Source organism: Macrobrachium rosenbergii, chromosome 27 (assembly GCF_040412425.1).
Source record: "Macrobrachium rosenbergii isolate ZJJX-2024 chromosome 27, ASM4041242v1, whole genome shotgun sequence".
Taxonomy (NCBI): domain Eukaryota; kingdom Metazoa; phylum Arthropoda; class Malacostraca; order Decapoda; family Palaemonidae; genus Macrobrachium; species Macrobrachium rosenbergii.
The window spans coordinates 9,874,437-9,881,750 of NC_089767.1; positions in this window are offsets into that span (position 1 = coordinate 9,874,437).

The window sequence follows — 7,314 nt, forward strand, 5'->3', positions numbered from 1 at the left end:
TTAGCTTTAAGTCTCATTCTCATCAAGTTCATTACACAGCGCAGTATGGGCTTTGTAGTTTGAGTGGGTGTGTCATTCTCATTCTTGTTCTTTCAAGTCAGTAGCTCTGTTAATTTATTTGCAATGTATGTGACATTTTAACGCCGGACGAAAGGACTTGGCTGACATCGATATTCAATCATTGCTCCTCCTCTCACTTTGATCAAACGCTTTTCGAAACGGAAGTGATTACCAGGGAAAGAAGGATCATCATCTCTTATTTTCATATTCACATTGATTGTGTCTTTATGAAAGAGACGTTGCAGTTTCCGGTCATTTCAATTGTGAACAAAAGACTGAGAAGGGGCTCTCGTTCGCTCAAGTCCTCCTTAAAGTGCCTCGAACATTCGAAGGTGGACTACTGTATAGTTGCTATAAGAAGGGTGATTGACATATGTTCTGTAGGTTATGATGTTTGTTTTTGATAATGAGCATGTATGTATGTGTGCGTGCGAGCACGGGCGTTTCCTAGATGATGACATTGTCTTATCTGATTGTGTGCATACAGTAGAAAAGCTCAAGTTGTGTGTTTTTAATGTATTTAGAATTTCAAAGTCCAGTGTCCTGTTGCTTCGTGAGTTCATTGATATATTGATGCCTAATTTCGTGCATAATGAAATGATGGTCTACTGAATCATTACTTTTTGTGTGAGTGATCAGGTGCTCAGGTCTACATGGTGCCTCAGACCTATCAATACGGTGCAGTATATACATGTACACTGTATGAAAATGGTTGGGTATAATTTCAAATACATTACAGTTTATGCATAACGGTTGTATTTATATGCTACTTGTGTTATACATTATATTTATTTGAAAATAGTGTATTCGGAGGAAAGACTTGTGATACTGTGTGCGAGTTTTGACCTGATGAAATAAGACTTTCCTCTCTTGTTCGGGAATAATCTAGGACGTTTTAACGGCTCTTCCATAGTACTAGGTTTTCCTTTAACCCGTAAAACTTCTACCTTCTTTGAGTTCTCTCAGTGTAGTTTTATGTAATTTATTTTGTAATTTCAATGACAATTTCCTCCATGTAGCAAAACATGCTCCCACTCTTAAAAGTTACTGTCTGCATAGATTTGAGGCATTAGATTGTCGGATGTGAACTTGTGCATAAAAGGAAATTGAGCCATCGTGTGAATGCTTGCGTAGGAGATTTGTAAATACGGAACCAAACGTAGTACTTTTTAAGGAACAGTACTGTATATAATATAAAACAGACCTCTCATATTTACTTAGGGCAGCTTATGTAGTATATGTACAGCAAATAGTCCATTTATTTTACATAGCAATGGTCTGTTGGTAAGAAGTGACTCAGAATAATGACGTTCAACTCACGGTGTATAAGAACCCAATCGACGACGTCCCTTATTGGTTCATCTTCAAGAAATTGTCAATCACAGGCACTGTTGTAGTACAAGCTTCTTTTCTCAAGCCTTTTTTTTTTCTATATAATCAGAGAGTCCCGAGTGAATGAATCTTCGCCACTCTAGTCAGTTGCTTCTCACACACAGAAACGTGGTTTCTCAACCTTTTGGGTGTGGACGCACTTTGTACAAGCCATTAATACACAGGCATAAGGTACTGAAGGGATGAATGTAACTTTTTAAATTTAAAGAGTGCATTTGACATAGTAAATCTCTAAAAGAAAATTTTTCAATCACGTCAACTTAAGCTGAAATGGTCCGTGTTATATTCAGTCTAAAAGTATAGTATTGCGCTGAAGTTTGTATCCATTGATAATGCAAAATATTAGTTAATGATCTCTGTCAAATTTAATTCAAGCACGAAAAAAGATACATTTTAGAAAAACTCAGTATGAGGCAGTAAAGTTCTTATGAAATTTTTTCGACGTTTTTGATTAACTCTGTTTCGGCTGTATTGTCAGACAGGTATTAATTCCAAATTTGCCTTCCATTCAGGCAGCCCTAATCTCGTAATATTCATCTGGGGACTTTGTTTTATATTTTTGTTGGAGAGACCCGTCAGTATTTTTGCAATCCAGTTTATTTTTGTTTTGCAAGAAATATAAAAGCGACTGAAGCAGTCAAACAAAAAAATAAAACGCCGTCATTTTAATATGACCAAGATAAAAGAAATTTAATTCACGCTGATGCGCTTTCTTATATAAATATGTTTCATACAGGTAAGTGAATTACGTACCATAATACATATACTGTATTTAGCATTGTAGTGGCAAAAATGATTAACATTGTTTGGTGTATTTAACACTATAGTACAGAGTTGTAGCATTGTCCTATTTAATAAAAACTTGTATTTTTTTAGTGTTATTCAAAATCCAAATAAAATTATCCACGTTATTCACTGTTGTGAAGATTCCATATTTCTGTGTATTTACTAGTCAGCTCCTTGGACAATATATTGACAATAAAATGTTCTTTTAACTCCGTCTTTGATTGAGATCACTGACTTGACAGAATTGTTTTAATTCTGTTTATTCTTCCAAAGGTGAGTGCGTGCCTCCATGGATCGTGGAAAGGAGGCTTTGCCACACTGGCTATGAATCATAGTGATATTTTGTAGTAAGAGTGCAAAACTGCACGGTTATTTGCCTTCAGAGTGGGTGAGTAGAGTATCTTCGAATGATTTATCCCATTATTTTTTAAAATCCACATATAATTTCATCGTATTTTTCAAAAGCTGTTGGCTTCATCTGTGCTTTGTATTTTGGTCAACACCTAAATCTGCTAGAAAATTTATATCATCAGCTGTCTGAAAATTCATGTGTCGCTAGTGAGTCAGCATAGCGTCGAGGAAAAAATGGATAGCGCACCCAACGTTTTGCCAGTGTATGAGTAGACTGAATTAGAGGTGGATTGCCTCTTCTGATAAAAAAGGGGTCAGGTAACGAAACAGATAAAAAAGGGGTCAGGTAACGAAACAGAGAAAGGAGTCTCACAGAGCATACGAGACTAAGGAAAATGTAGAGCGTAAAAGCATCTTCTTCTTCTTTTAACATAATACTGAATAATACTAAAATTAATCCGTAGAATGAAGAAACAGGTCCTTGTAAAAAGAGGCTGTCGAATTCTTGTGGTAAGTCAAGATAACGATGCCACGCTCTAAGGAAACAAGAGCCCGCAGAGGACCTAACAGATGACTAGTTATGCTGTTGTTTTCGCTGACAGAGCTAGCCATAAGCGGACACGCAGCTACTGTAGCAAGACAGAAGAGGAGGAGGCCATCACTCGGCTGAGATTGAATTTACACTGGGAAACGATAAGGTAGTGAGGCTTGCAAAGACCAATGAGATGATCAGCATAATACCGTTGTGAATACCAAGATTGACTGAAACTAAATAAATTGGAAGGAAAAGGAGTGGTGGGGCCTTAACAAAGACGAGGTTAATAGATCCGCCCAGAGAAAGACTGAATTTTAGAACATGGACATGCTTACAGGTAAAAAGAAAAAAAATGCTACTTCCTATAAGAAATAATACAGTAGGGCATGGAAGTATGTTTGCCAACAGTTACCCAGTGAATCCAAAAAGCGTGAAGTATTAAAGGCGAAATAGCATTACAACTGTAGGTTTGAAAATCTGGGAGTGGCTGATACCAGTAGTGTTGTTTCCAGTAAACTCCAGCTTGCAATATCCTCGAAGATTGCTTACTGAAGAAATATTTTTCTTCGAGTTCAAGGTGGAAAAAAACGACAATGGAAAGATGGGTCACTTCACCTGTGACCATCTTTGGTCTTATTAGCAACGAAGCTGACGTAGTATAACCATTTAAAAAAAAGATAGAAAGTTTTGCAGAGAGTATTCTTCACCTGCATTTCCTCGAGCCTCAACCCCATTATGATACTGCCTCATACTGACGCAAACAGGCATCATATTTTTCAGTCGATCTCAATTAAAGATTAAGTGGAAATGACAAGTTACACGGCGGTTCAGAAAGTTATTCAGGTTATAAAGTGTATTAACATTTTGTTATGTATTATCTGGTAGTGAAGATGAAATAAAAATTTAATGTGCTTATATATTATGGATGAGGTAATGTAAATTTATCCTTGACCAGACAGTTCAAGAGAGCCACCATCTTTTCACAAACTTGTTGGAAAATTGATACTATTCAAGGGACTGCTGTAAAGTCTGTCAAGAAACTTTTGATATGTGACTATTGAGCATATGATAGAGGTATATAATCAGTTTTAAGGGACATCTCAACGTATTAACAATCTATCAGAAGTTATGTTGGTGGTGCTAAAACACTGAAGGACAGTCATAAAAAGTTAAGATGGGTGTTAACATTTTATGATACTGACACAGCACCGATAGCGGCGGATATTAGGAAGAGAATTCTTCCAAGTATTTTTAATATATATAGTCCCGGAGATTGTAAACTTAGGTATTATAAAGAAAAGATCCTCAAAAAATGAGAAGGTAGCAACTGTAAAGCCCATAGTAAAGAGGAAGTTCGTGCAGAACATTATCAAACTGGACCCTTTTATCGAAGATTATTGCAAGTGGTTAATGGTTATACATGACAGAAGTTACTACCCGAAGAAAATGAAAATATGATGAATAGAGCTGCAAGAAAGAAGAACATCGGCCCTCAGGGAAATTGGTACTAGAGACTGTCTTAACATTTCAAGCGATTAAATATGAAAAACCAAGGTATATAAGGGAGATGTTAAAGGATATTTTGCCCAGAACTGTTGTAACACTGAGTACATTCTGTACTATATAGGATGCGAACTGGTACATCAGCGGAAACAGGACCGGCCACACTGCCAGTACAAACTCCCAGAGGCGTGGCGAGCAGAGCGCCTTCTTCAAGGGGATGGGTCAGAAAAATTAAACCAAATAAGTAATCGTAAACCTGATCTGCGAATACGCTGAAGTTTGGTGGATATAAAATAGTTCTTACCAAATGAATCACTATACAGTTGCCAATATTATAGCGTTGCTCTCGTAATTACCCAGAAAACGGCTGGGTACTTGACTTAGAAGGGTTAGAAATCTCTGGCTTTATAGTACTGTACATGCAGAATGAAACTCTCTTACATATGACATGTAATATTATTCACTTCTTAGTGGGCAGCTTTCAAGAAGAGTATCTTAGTATACTTTCAAAATTTCGATAAAGATCTTACAATAAAATTATAAAATAACATGTTATCTATATAAGCTATACAAACGAAATACCATTAATTTTTTTTTAATCAAGTAGACAATAGCCTTGTCATACAACAACTGTCTTGGCATTTCACTTAAAGCCATAATTTGTCATACATCTTAAAATATGTAGAATCTACCGGTCACTTTTACCAGACACATATGTAATTCTAATAGCCACAATGCCCTCTTAACTTCTCGAATTCTTCGCGCTTTTTTTTTTGGATATGCTTATATCCTTCTCGTGGTCAGGTTGGCAACGTGACCTCCTTGTGGTTATGGTGACGCGGGTTCGTGTCCCGCGACTGGCAATCACAAGTCTCCAATTTCTTGCCTTTGGATGTTACGGCTTCGTAGTTACAAGCATATCCAAAAAAAAAAAAAAAGCGCGAAGAATTCGAGAAGTTAAGAGGGCATTGTGGCTATTAGAATTACACCTTAAAATGTGTTTCAGTTATTAAAAACAGTAGGTTTGTTAAAAGAAGTACATTTTTTGTGGCTATTAGTATTTTGTCATTCATTCAGCATACGATGATTTTTCGTATTCCATCTTTGTGTACTTTAATTCATGGGTGAAATTGTATAAATATAAGCTTTCTGGAGATGAAAGAAGGATGGCAACAAACATCAGTTCACAGCGTGTGCGACTGGCAGCCATGGGCTTCAGCAGTTAATGACCCTCATCACCTTTACAGAATTGCCTTTTGAGCGCTTATCCCGCTAGATTCCGCTCTTTTGGAGATTTACTGTCGCGAAAATTTGGCATTTAGCGCGGCCACGCTTTTTAATACTTTTTGGATAAATCTGATGTTAAATCTAGTGCTTTTGCAAATGTCGGGAATGATGAATACTAAATAATGCATGGAACTTACATTTTATGTCATATTTTAGTAAATAGATTAAAGGGGTTTTTGTCATGTAGGTGAAATCATGTAGCTATGTAAACGGTGCTTTGGCACATTACGTTATCAATATGGTTTGAATGAGTAATTTATGTTCACGGTTACAATTTCATTAAACGAGAAAAATACATATGGATAATGACAGAAATAGAGTTAAAAGTAGAGTGAAGACACTTGAAACAAAATGAACAACATTACTATTTGATATAGACCTCGTATTGATAATTGTAATATCCTTAAGGACCTGAACAACCGCAGTTTTTTTCTCGACGATCCTTCCTGAAGCCTGTGCTCATTTTATCTGTAACAAGTTCCTTTCCTTGACTAGATCTGCATATGCTTTCCTATCTATATTAGGAGCGGCCATCTTCATCACTTTAACTTCTCTTATTTCCATCTGCACGAGATCGATCATAGAGTCAACGACCTTAGGAAAACTCATCGTGCCATCATGTCTCATCTCGTATCCTCTGAAATTCAGCAATTTTATCATCCCGCTCTGCAGTCACAGCATCCCGCCTCTCAGGTTCATTTTTCATTATAGGCAGATGATTTTGCATAAAACTATTTTCATTCATTAATATGTGGGACCTAGCATCACAAACAGGGCAGAGCAACTTCAGTCTCCTCATGTTACCGTAACGGGTCCTGTGCGAGGAAAAATGTTCGTTGCATTGTCATCCATAACAGTCTCTCTCTCTCTCTCTCTCTCTCTCTCTCTCTCTCTCTCTCTCTCTCTCTCTCTCTCTCTCTATGATAGCATACACGTTTATGTGTATAATACACATAAATGTAAGTTATATGTATCGTCACACTTTCTATGATACCATAAACTACATTCACATACTATCCAATCCTTTTCCTTTCCTTATATCGGACTGGCAGCTGCAACAACACACCGTTTCCTTTCTAGAACCCATGATGCATCATCATTGACAATCGTTTTTCTACTTTTTTTTTTCCATGACGATGTAACCAATTAGAGCAAAAGAAGAATGACGGAAGCGGTTCGCCTCGTATGCTGGAGCGCCAGTCAAGCAATCCTCTCACCACCGCCGCCCTCACATTCAGGGCAGCACCTATTGCCAGGAAAACAAATGGACTTTGCAAGACTTTCTTCCCTCGACAGCAGTTTAAAGAAATGCAGAATCCATTTCCGTCAGCAAAATCACGCCATCTTGGGCGGTGTCAGAGTGACTTGCAAATACCCCCTTTCATTACAATTATTTTGCA